Source organism: Furipterus horrens, unplaced genomic scaffold (genome assembly GCF_987537825.1).
Source record: "Furipterus horrens unplaced genomic scaffold, mFurHor1.1.pri manual_scaffold_12, whole genome shotgun sequence".
NCBI classification, from domain to species: Eukaryota; Metazoa; Chordata; class Mammalia; order Chiroptera; family Furipteridae; genus Furipterus; species Furipterus horrens.
In genome coordinates this window covers 80,970,863-80,983,586 of record NW_028327182.1, presented here as the reverse complement: position 1 = coordinate 80,983,586, position 12,724 = coordinate 80,970,863, and the positions used below count along the sequence as shown (strand labels likewise).

The following is a 12,724-nucleotide window of genomic DNA, read 5'->3' as shown; positions in this document are numbered from 1 at the left end:
ACCAAATGGCGAAGAACCAAAAGATAAAGATGATCCTAGAAGGAGAATAGATAATGCAAAATAAAGTAGAATTCATTATGTATGTAATAATTTTTTTAATGAGAGAAAAATATGCAAATTAAAAAAAATTTCAAGAATCCATTGTCTTAAAAAAGCACACTGTTTCAAGAGAAGAAAAATAAAACAGAATAATAAACATTGAGATATAGCCTAATTAATTTGGTAATCTTCAAGGGAAGGAGAAATGCTATAGAACAAGGGACTATAGAACAGGGGTCCCCAACTCCCAAGTCATTGACCAGTACCTGTCCATGACCTGTTAGGAACCAGGCTGCATAACTGGAGGTGAGTGGCAGGCAAGCAAAGCTTCACCCTGTTCCCCATCACTTGCATTACTGCTTCAGCTCCATTCTTCAGTCCCCTCACCGCACCCCAGTCCACAGAAAAATTGTCTTTCACAGCGTCAATCTCTGGTGCCAAAAAGGTTGGGGACCGCTGCTATAGAATACAGGTAGAAAAAGCAAGCGGGAAGCTCTGAGGCTGAGTTCAGCTTACTCTACTCTATCGTTTAATTTTAAAGTAGGATGGATAAATATCTACATATTTCTATAAGGGTAAAAAGGAAAATTTTATTCCATATCAATGGGTCTTCCAAGTGAAAAGAAAGGCATTCTTAATCATTTAATTGAGAAATGTAAAGCTCATAAATATTCTTGAAACAATTACTTTGTGATGGAATCCAGCAGCTCACTCATGAAATTAAATAAAGGACGCAGGGATGGAAAGTAACATTATGAAAAATCTGAGGTAGGCAATGTACCCATTTAAATACATAAAGAAATTTTTTTAAAGCTATGGAGGTTTTGGTAACAGAAGCAGATGTAACGTATGTAAATCTTGACAATGTAAAATGATACTAACATAACTAGAAGTACAAGAGAGGATACTGATTTCCTCATTGTAATAGTTGAAGGCAAAAAAGACACTGTACAAAGTTGATAAGACAATAAATAGAGGTTAAAGCAGGTAATTTAAAGTTAAAAATAACTTGACAAAGATACTGACAACCAATCTTTAAAATAATTAGAATGGAGCAAAAAATTAACACTGAAAATATAGACTACAAGAAAAAGATAGTAAATAACAGTATGAAAATAGAAACAGTAGCATAAAATAAGATAAACAATGGACTCAACACATTTCTTATAAAAGTGAGTGTAAGTGGAATAAACTCACTTAAAACAAAGTGTCTCAGATAATATAATAGGGGCAGGTTTAAAATAACATAACTCCAATAGATCAAATATAAACCAATAGGCAAAGCCGTATCAGGCAGATGAATACACATACATAGAAGACAGACGACAAACCTCCATGCCAAAAACAAACTGCAATGACAAAAACCAGTGGTCATAACTATTAATATTAGAAAAGAGTGAATTCAGAATAAAAAGCATCACATGAAACCAAAATAAATACTTTGTATCAGCAAAAGGTGTATATCACATTGGGAATAAAATTTATTAATCTTTTTATACGAACTAACAGTATCAAAATGGTTAAGGCTAAAATTGCAGTATGATGAGAAATGACAGGTATTCTAACAGTAGAAATCTCTAATGCACTGCTCTTATCCCATGACAGGCAACACAAATAAAAATAGCTAAAATTACATTGAGGTTTTACAATATAAATAAGGTTACTGAATACACACACGAACCCAAATTTATTCCAGTCTATAGAGTATCTTATCATATACCTTCACTTAAATTTATTATATGAAAAAATCAGAATTTCTAGAGGCTGCTACCCTATAATTTTGGCAAGTTTATCTGAAACCATAGAGTTTCATGAAATGGAGTTGGAAAACCTCTGGATTAAGAAACCTGGTTAACTAGTATTAATTAATGTCTGTCATTTTACGTAGCTTTTTATTTCTCTAACTAACTGGATTCTTATTACCATGCCTTGGGCCAATGGTCTTGCTTAGCTCTTGGACAACGTCCTAGAGCTGAGAAGTGGGTGGCTGAGGTCTCGGGGATCTAGATCATTGGATCAGTTCCAGGTGCCTTTATGGTTCCTGAGAAGGTGGTCGTGCCTGAGTGGGGCTGATAGTTTGGAAACCTAGAGCCCCCCAGCTGACCTCTCTTGGGAGCTGCTGCAGTTGGGCCACCCCAGCAAGCTCAGGGAGCACTGCCATCTCCACATGCCCACTTCTTTTCTATGGCCCTGCTGAGACCACTTCACTGACTTGCATCTAAAATCTCAACGACTTTGTTGACTTCTGACCACCTGCTGCTCCAACCTGCCACATTTTGCTTTAACTTGAGTGCTTAACACTGTGACCAGAACTACAGTCTCTCAACTGTGTCCCTCTTCCTGTCCCCCTGACCCAGATACAGCACTTGTCAGGTTTTAGGTCCTAGTGCTTCCTCTTCCTTTAACCCTTCATTCTCAAAGGGCTCTCTTATTCCTTATTTCCTTCCATCCCTGTCTCCTGCATTTTGCTTCTAACTGGGCCCTCATGTGACAATAAAGCAGCCACTTCAAGTCAACTGAATAGACGTGGGAGGAAAGCAATTCCTTGTCCAGTGACCAAAGGAAGACCATATTCCTCAGCCACACATGGAGATTGTTCTCATTACGACTATTTTAACATAATAAATCTTAGTGCCTCACTAGTGATATAGAGTAAGGCCTCATTAATTAAAGCCCCACTGATTCAGAATTTAAGATAATTTGTTCACAGGCCAAGCTGAAATTTACATTTGCACTATCTGTGAAAAAAAAGGTTCATTAAGTAAATCAATAAAGTAAGGAAGCCTGTTTAATCTAATTAAGAAAACAAACTATTTTCAAGCACTTTGTAATACCATTGACATATAAACAATGTGCTCATTCCAAATGACTTTTATGTGCTCCTTAAAGCATATCGAGGAAGATTCCTGTTTGACAAGGTTTTTAAAAGAATGATTAGTTCAAGTAAATGCATGAAACTGATGACAATGAAACCGCTTCTAAAAATAGTCTGCAGTGCTGTTGGCCTTTCCTGTAACACAACCCATCAGTGAAGTGTTGGCTGAGGGGCTCTCAGGCCCAGGAATCAAACAGACCGGCGCTGTCTTGGCTCTGCCTGTGGACCTGGGCAAAGTTTTTGCTCCCCGCACCGGCTGTGATCTCCTTTTCTCAAAGGGGCTTTGAGAGAATAAAAAAGAATAATATAAAGTCCTTTTCATTGTCTTAGACATAAGGGTAATAAGCAAAAAAAGTAGCTCTTTTGTCTCATTTACCGTATACAGCGGAATCTGAGAAAATTCTTATTATTCTCATTTTACACATGAGGAAACATGGGCTCAAACATACTGAGTAATTTCTGCTGGCCACAAGTGGGGGAGCTGAGATGCAGACTCGGGCTGCCTGGGTCCGTGCCCGTCCCTTGCACTGTGGCTCCCCATGTCCTGTTTGGTGGCTGCCACTGGGCAGCCCGTGTCTTGTGCACCCTGTGAGGGCAAGTGTGCTTGCTGTTGAGTACAGTTGTGTTACTAATCAGCCATAGTTTATAGCTGCTTTTCTCCACTTTAGGATGAGAGAGAATGAAACACTTTTTATATTTTGCACTTATTTTATTTTTAAATTTTGGAGGGGGATTAACTAGGCAATGAGGAAAGAAAAAAAAAAAAACAAGGTTAAAGGTATCTGAAATGGGGCTTTTGAGAGGTGCAGAAAAATTCTCGTCTCACAGGGGAGGGACGGGGGAGAAAGCAAACCCCGCTGGAACCAAGGCCCTGGGCTCAGCCGTGCAGAAATTGCTCCAAGGAAACCAAGAGCCCTCGCTTTTCATACTGAAACCTGAGCTTCCAAAATGATGGAACTCTGTTGTTGACAAGAGGGAAGAAATATGGATTAAGCCTCTAACTATGTTTAGAGCATCAGGGGATGAATTAGCCTAATTGGAATATTAGTCTCCGTTACAGAGAGTAATCACTACAGGCTGCTTTTGTTTTCATTAGAAATTTAATTAAGTTTATCAAAGTTTGGCTTCTCCAGCCTTCATTTTCCAGACTCTCCCCAAACAACCCTACTGCTTAAGAGGGATTTTCTTTCATTTAATTTTGTTTCCCACGGAAGGCGTTGGGCGGGGGCCGAGACAAACTCAGGGATGGTCTGCAGGGGACCCTTCCTGTAGTGAGTCTGGCTGTTGCCCCTGAACCTGGCAGGGGCTGGTGGCCACCAGTGAGTGGCGAGGCTGTCACAGGTAGCGCGGGGGGCTTCCCATAACTGAGGACGACAAAAAGATGCTTCACTTTTTCAAGTCAGGGAACTGAGCATTTTCTAAATCCACTTGGGAAAGCACCAAAGGATTTTTCTTCAGTTATCTCCAGTAACAGCACAGAGATGTCCCTCGATAATTCTGCAATTTAGGTGTTGACAGGCTCGTCTCCTCTGGTAAAAGAGACAATTTTATCTAATCACATGCTATCTTTGGCCACTATTTATAGGAAGAATTGTGGGCACAATGCAAATGATTATAGGAAGAATGAGAGCTTCCCGTTCTGCTGGGAGTATGCCTGCCCCCTCCCTGTTTTTCTTCCTACCCTGATTCTCCTCCTCCTCCCTCCACTTCCTCCCCTTATTTTCCTCCTCCTTCTCTGCCTTATCCTCTGTGCCCCCTCTACTTCTTCTGCAATGAGCCGAGGTCTCTAATGAATAAATTGCCTTCTGCTAGTTCTTGTTTTCCTTCTTGGGACCTTGGCCCCTTCCAATATTTTACTGAAAACAGTTGTCAAATCTAGAGATTGTTACTGCATTGCCATTTTTATCCATCCCTCTTTGTTTCCATGTATGTATAGATATGCGTGTAAATATATGTATATTTGTTTTTGCCAAACCATTTAAAAGTAAATGGAAGACATTATTATGCCATATTCAGATATTTTATTTAGCACATGAGAAGGCTTGTGTTGAAATTTATTTTGAAATAAATTTCAAAACAAGAAATAAATTTCAAAACAAGAAATAAATGACTCTGAACAGGAAGAGCACGTTCAATGGCATCTTTTTGGGACTTGGAAAAAGAGACAGTATGTGGAATTGATCCATGAGGACAGTGTGTACCAGATCGGTCTAAGGATCCTCTCCATCCCTGTACGAGAACAATAACAACAAAACCCTGTTCTGCCACTCCCAAAATAGAACCCAAGGCCTCGTCAACATTTCTGTTTTTCGTTGTGAATTCATTTTTCAGGATATTTGATCCATTTTTTCCTTGTTCTCTTGTTCCATGCCTGGTTATAAAAAGCAGTATGCTTTATATTAAGGTTGTAAGCACCACTCTCAGCGATGCTTAAAGGAGCAATGTGATATTTGTTCATTCAAACTCTGTTAATTAGCTCTCCCTCTAAAAAATGGAGGTAGAGGGGCTGTCAAGATCTTCTAGGAACTTAAAAGAAATTATTGAATTATTTATATACAACAAATTGAACTCATTTTAAGTGTACAGTTTAATGAATTTTGTAAATGTATGCATTTATGTAACCACCATTCAAATCAATATAGAACATTTTCATTCCCTCCAAAATGTTCCCTGGGGCTACTTTGCAGTTAATCCCCATGCTAGCCTCGACCCTAGACAACCCCTGATTTGCTTTCTGTCACTATAAATTAGTCTATTTTAGAATTTTAGTGCAGTATATACTCTTTTCCATTGGCTTCCTTTGCTCAGCATAATGCTTTTGAAATTTTTCATGTCGTTGTGTGTAGCAATAGCCATTTCTTATTATTTTTAGTACTCCATTGTTTAACATTTGCATGGAATTTCTATGAATGTGGCTTTTGGGCTTTTGTGGCACAAAATATTATTTTACGTTTTGCCTATACATACAGTGCATACCGTGCAACGTAATGTTAAAATTTTTGCTCTTACCTTACATTTCAAAGATATTTTTAAAAGGAGGAAGAGAACTTTTTATGTTTACTCTCGTGTTTACCATTTCAATGTTACTCACTCCTTTGTGTAGATCCGTGCTATTATTTGGTGTCCTTTCCTTCAGCTTGAAGAACCTCCTTTCACATTTCGTACAGTGCAGGGCTGCAGATGGCAACGCCTCTCAGCTTAAGGTTGTCTGAAAAGTCTTTATTTTTTGGAAGTATGTGTTTTTTGGATATACTCAGTTGACAATATATTTTTCCTGTTGTTCTTTCAGTTTTAAAGGCACTCCATTTTTTTTTTTTAAGTCACATATTTTTCCAACAGGAACTCAGTGATAATTCTTTTTTTTTTGGGGGGGGGGTTACCAAATTACTTTATTTGAAGGAATGGTACAAATGAAGGACATAAGTGGATGATTTGGTACAAGGTATAGAAAAGGTAAAGGTGACTCCAACATGCATGTACTGCCTTGGTGACCAGGGAAGTCACTCCCGTGGCTGTGGGAAGGCAGCCTAAGGCTTAGCTCTCTTTACTGTCTCCCAGAGTGTGCTTGTCAAAGAGATACTGTCCCATGCCAAACTCAGGGGCCCTCAACCTGCCCAAGTTGGTTACGTGGTCACTCAGTTCTTTGATGGATTTCACCTGTTCATCCAGGTAGTGAGTCTCTATGAGGTCACACAAATGAGGGTCATTCTTTTCAGTGGCCAGTTTGTGCAAGTCCAGTAGTGACTGATACACACTTTTTTCCAAGTGTAATGCACACGCCATTGCATTCAGCCCATTATCCCAGTCATCACGGTCTGGTTTCTTGATGTCCTGAAGGAAGATTTGGCCACCTCGTTGTTCTGCAGCTTCATCAGTTTCTCAGCATGTTCCCTCTCCTCTTGAGATTGGTAAAGAAAATATTTGGCAAAGTTCTTCAAAGCCACATCATTGCGGGCAAAATAGTAAGACATGGACAGGTAGATGTAGGAAGTGTAGAGCTCCAAGTTGATCTAGCGGTTGATGGCGAGTCCTGGTGGTAGTTCTGGCGCACCTGCGAGGTGGACGTGGATGTCATGATGGATGGCTGAGGACAAGCGGCTTCGAGGCAATGGAGCGGTGGCCTTCGGGCGGTCAGAGGGTGCTATGAAGAGGTGGCAGAAGGATGATGGATCCATGCGGCTGGCTGAGATGAGGGTCGGGCACCGGGTTCCGTTCACGCACTGTTGAAGCAGGAAACCACGGCGACTCTCCGCGAAGACTCAGTGATAATTCTTATTTAATTTTTCTCTCTCTGATTTTAAGATATTTCTCTTTATTATTGGTTTTAGCCACTTGATTTTGATGTGCCTTTGTATGGATTTGTGTTACTCTTGCTTGAGGTTTATCATATTGGAAAGGTTTCATCACAAATACTTTTCCTCAAATTTGGAAAATGTTTTGACCTTTAATTTATTCTCTGCCCCACTCCCACTCTCTTTTCTGTCTTTCTAGGAGACAGTAACATACATGTTACACAGTAAATATTGTCCTATGGGTTTTTTTTTATTTTTGTGGTTGTTCATTTTGTTCTTTTTTTCTCCTGTCAATTTGATAGTTTTTATTGTTATGTCTTGAGGTTTATTGCAGATATGCTCTGCAGTGTCTAATCTGCTGTAAAACTCATCAAATAAATTTGTCATTACTGACATTGAGTCTTTTCAACTGCAGAAGTTCCATTTTAAAGTATAATTTTTTCCTTATAGTTATGTTTTTCTCTTTATCATTGGTCATATTTTTAGTAATAGTTTTAATGTTCTTGTGTGCTAAATCTATTACCATTTTTCATTTCTGGGTCTACTTCTGTTGGTCAGTTTTGCCTCTGGTTATGGGTCAAATTTTTCTGTTCTATTTTGTATTATAGTCATTTTTTATTGAATATTTTTATGTTTTTGAGTGTCATGTATGTGTGTGTATGTTTTGTCTTACTTTAAATAATTTGTGTTAGTAGGCAAGCAAGTTATCTGAAGATCAACCTAGTACTTTTTATACTTCTTTATAAGTGTTGTGAAGAAGTGAAATGTAATGTTTATGGCTAGTATAACCCTGCTACTAACATCTAACTGAGACCTGTCCTGAACGCCCTGGTGTTCATGAAGTCTTTTTATTTATGCTGATGAGAACTTGAACGGTAGTTCTTTGTCCTGCCTCATGAAGTTTCACTCTACACATGTACAGCTCAATTCTTAGAAAAAGACTTACAGGGACCTCTCTGCAGTTTTCGCTCTCTCTTTCTTCGCATGGCTTCTTTCTTGTCAACAGTGTGTCCCATGAGTTTCAGCCGCTGGCATGTACCTGGACTCGCTGTGCTCTGCCTGGGCTTCCCTTCTCTGAGATAAATTCTAAAAGGTGCCTCTTGGGAGAAAACTTGGGTGATTGTAGGACCTACTTTGTTTTTATTCTCTCAGGGGTCACCATTCTGTGCTACCTACAGTCCAGTTTCTGAAAACTCTTGTTTCATGTCCTTTGTCTAATTTTCTAGTTGTATCCAGCAAGAGGAAAAGTTTGGTAATAGTTACTCCACCATGGTCAGGAGAAACCTTCCTGACCCTCCTCCCTACAAATTCCACCACTTCCAGACATAATCAGATCTTATCAAACTTCATATCTCGAAAAACTCTTTTCTATGTTTATCTGTACAAAAATGAAAACAAATACAAACACAACTCTCAAGTGAAAACGAAGTTTCTTGAATGAACAAATAGTAACTTTTTCTGCATTCCTCAGCTTCCTTTTCTCCCCAGTTCTCATTATTTGCTGACTTGTATATATATATATTTCTCTAGTGGCCCACTGAGATCTATGTCTATATTTATGTATCTATATCTATATCTCTTTCTATATCTGTATAGTGGAACCTCAGTTCTCAAACTTAATTCATTCCAGAAAGCTTTTAGAAAAGCAATCTGTTTGAAAAACGAATCATTTTTTTTTTCCATCAGAAATATTTTTTCCATTAGAAAGAGTTAATTGAATGAATCCATTTCAGACCTCCAAATATGAAAATACTCACAGTACAATTTCCTGGGATGTTAACAATGCAAATTTTAGGGATAAACTGACTCACATTCGCACATTCTCTCCTTCGTTGCCTGAGAGTCTCATGACTGATCATACAGGTATCGGCATGAAAGGGTTGTTGGTTGAGAAGTGAAATTTTGTTTGACTATTGAGACTTTTTTTACATGAACAACTTGGTCGAGAACTGAATTGTCCAAAATGGGAGACATTTGAGAACCGAGGTTTAACCGTATCTCTATATTCTAAATATTTTCCTGTGTGTGTGTGTGTGTGTGTGTGTGTGTGCTTGAATCTGTATTTTTATCGATTTCTTTTTCTATTCATATTAATTTAGATATTGAAAGGCAGAGTTGTCTTGTATTATGAGTACAGACTTGGAAACCAAACTCTTTAAGTTTGAATCCCATTCTACTAAATATTATATGTTTTGGGGCAGTTATTTTATCTTTATATACTTGAATTTCTTCACCTGTAAAATGAGATAACACCAATGTATACATAGTAATTTTGGGATAAAGAATAAATGAGTTAATATATGTAAAGCCTGTAGTGTCTGATACATGGTAAGTGCTACTTAATTTATATGTGTTAGCAGCTGTATCTGATTTCAGAGAAGTCTGAGTCCCTGGAACCAAGCCTTGCTGTTTGGAGCTGCTGGGATCTGAACTTGCTCTCAAAAATATTTGAAAGTGAATTTACTGTTTCCTGGGGTGAAGAGAAATGAATTTAAAAAATAATGAAAATTTCTGTTCATATCAAGTCATCGTCTCAGGAAAAATAACTTTTCTAGGTAAGCAGTCTGGCCCCTGAGAAGAGTCTTGCCAGAGGGGTCATACAATACCTGGTGCTTATTCTATAGGGTTTCTTGTCCTTGCAGCCCTGTTATTTACACCCCTAAGTGGTAGTATTCCTGGTGTAACACAGCTACCAGTCACTTCTTCCTAAGCTCTCCTTTCTCTTTCCACACCAGTGTCAACACTCAGCTGCTGCAGTTCCAAAGTGTGTTTTACACAATCTTCCCCAAAGCCTCTCAATCCATCTCAGCTTGCTTATGCAAAGAAATCACAATTGACCTATTTTCCCACTTATAGTTTCCTGTTTGCATGTCTTTGCTTACCATGTTTCTCCTCCAAAAGGCTTCCTTAGTACAAGGAGGAACTGCCTTAATGCTCACTGAGGAATTATAAATAAAATTAGTCTTTTTTATTTTATTTTATTAGTGTATGTATTTCATAAATGATGAAACCATTAGGAATAATAGTTCTGCAGAGCATAGAGAACACAACTAGGGTCACATAGATTTTATGTTGCAGCATAGAACTCCAATTTCATCTTGTTTGTCCCCAGATCTACGTTGCTTATAGTCCTCACATCAGACAGGTGAGATGGTTACATTAGGCTTGCAGGAATCCAGTAGACTAGGGTAATCCTAAAGTGAAAGCTGAAATCTACTCTTAGTCCTCTTTTTTTGATGTGTGTGACTTTTTTTTTTAACCACCTGACTCATGTAGAAGTCACATTTTCTTTTTTCCTTTGGTTATCATAAAGAGGGTCCTCAGGTCATCAGAATGGATGTGTAAGGCAATGGAAATTCCACTTCTTCTTAAGGCTGCTGGACCCCAAGTAATTAGCTATTCTCTTCTAGTTTATTAATTTGGGGCTGGTACTCCTGAGGTTCTTTTCTCTTAGAAGAAAATAAAAGGGTGGGAAAAATGTTAGTATGTTTAATTCATTAACTGTAGACTCATAGAATGTTGAATGTTTTTTCCATGTGGCAGTGAGGGTCTAAGATAGCTCACTTCTCTCTATATGATGTGGGTTGAGCATACTTGTGCATCCCAAGAGTATTGTGTTGAATTCAAGCTATTTTTAATGCAGAATAGAACCTCTCTGTGCTCTCTCTAACTGAAGGTTATAGAATTTTGCTTTATGGAGTTACAATGGTGGGAAACAACTGGAAACTGGACTTGTTCCAAACTTTAGAAGGGTGATTGCTGGGCCTTGACAGGTTCACTGTTGCTTTCAAATCTCAAAAATGGCATTGCTTATTATATGGGGATGTAAATGTAGACAATTAAATAATAGCTAGCATTCTTCTGTTTGAAAACCAGAACCTGTGACTGATCATCCTGTGTCTGATTTGGGCCCTGCTGAGGACCACAGAGGGAATAAACATAGATTGCACATAGTGTTTGTCAGATGCAGTAAGCTAGTCTTAGTTGGAGAGGTAAAAGAATGTATCTATTATTTAGTAAATGCTTTACTATAAGCAGATATTAAAAGATGACATTGCTGATAGATCTTCGTAGTTCTCTATCAGGAGGACGTCTGCATCTTTGGGATTCATCTTGTTAATGTAGAGGTCTGAGGGTGACACCTTACTTTATCATCACAGCTTAAAAATGCAATACACACATGCACAAATATGCAGCATTGCGTAGCATTTGTCTTTAGAGCAGAGGGGTCTGGCAGTGGCTACATACCCCACTGCACTGTCTAAATTAATCCATTGAGGGATATTGACTCACTTAATCACAGCACAGACTTGCTGACTTCGTAGGCACGCTCTCCCTTCATTAGATTTAATATATTTCTCATTATACAAATCTGCCGCTGTGACAATAAGTCTTGTTCATAAATCAGTTTGCCCTTTTGCTTTGCAGATGCAGAGAACTTTCATCAAACAAGACATAAATGGAGCCTGTTAGACAGTGGGTTTGAGCAGTCACTACCAGACAGTACAATAATACCAATTCATTAAAAATAGCATATTGTAATGGATGGAGGTAAAATAATTATGATTTAAACTTCCTGTTTGCATTATAACTAAGAAAAAGGCAATGCAGCAACAAAGAATATTTTGAACTCTTTACTGAATTCCCAAACTTCTTCCCCTTATTCCCTTGGAGAGCAAATCAAAATGCCTGGGGAAGCAGAGTTTACACATGGTCTTTCAGGTTACTGCCGTGGCATGAAGGCCGATTTAAAAACCAAGGCATAAAGAATGATATTCATGAAGATAAGCACAATATTTGGAAACCACTTAAAAATGGCAAGTAAGCCATAGAGCTAGAATTAAGATTTTTTGACCCCAGAAAAATATCTTCTTTTTTGAGGACTTTCTTTACTAAAGGGTTCAGTAGACCAGAAAGTATGAATAGTATTTTTATAAGACAAATTCTGATTCATTGTGTATTTTTAAACTATATTTTATTGATTATGCCATTACAGTTGTCCTGACTTTTTCCCCCTTTGCTCCCTACTCCCTCAGGCAATCCTCTCCACTATTGTTCATTTCCATGGGTCATGCATATAAAAGATGAGGGGAATCGTCGTCGTCGGCAGCCGTCCGTCTCGAGAGACGATGGTGTAGCTTCTTAAGAGTCTATCTGCACCGCCGAGAATGGCTGTGCAGTCCGACTCGGGAGTGACACGGTATCTGTCTCCTCCCGTGTTGAATCGACATCTTGCGATGACGCTGGAGTGTCCTCTCCAGTGAAGCTGAAGCTACAGAGCCTGGGCAGGGTGATATGGAGGGTCTGCTGTTGCCCATGCAGCAGACCCCCCCTCTCTTCGCAGCTGAAGGGTCCAAGGGAAAGACGGAGTCAATACAGCTTGGCTTCAGGTGCGCCGCAGGAGTTGCCGGTGTTGACTACAACGTCAAACCGCCTTAGGGACTCCGGCTCCGGATTTTCTGTCGGGGTTTACTCCCCTAGCCTTTCCCCTGAAGATGAGGGGATTAAGAAGTACAAA

At 38.9% G+C, this 12,724-nt stretch overlaps 1 pseudogene; it reads right to left on the bottom strand.

Annotated features, from left to right (window-relative positions):
* Positions 1 to 6,288: 6,288 nt before the first annotated feature.
* On the bottom strand, positions 6,289 to 6,989 carry LOC149996483 (ferritin heavy chain pseudogene; annotated as a pseudogene).
* Between the last annotated feature and the right edge of the window lie 5,735 nt (positions 6,990 to 12,724).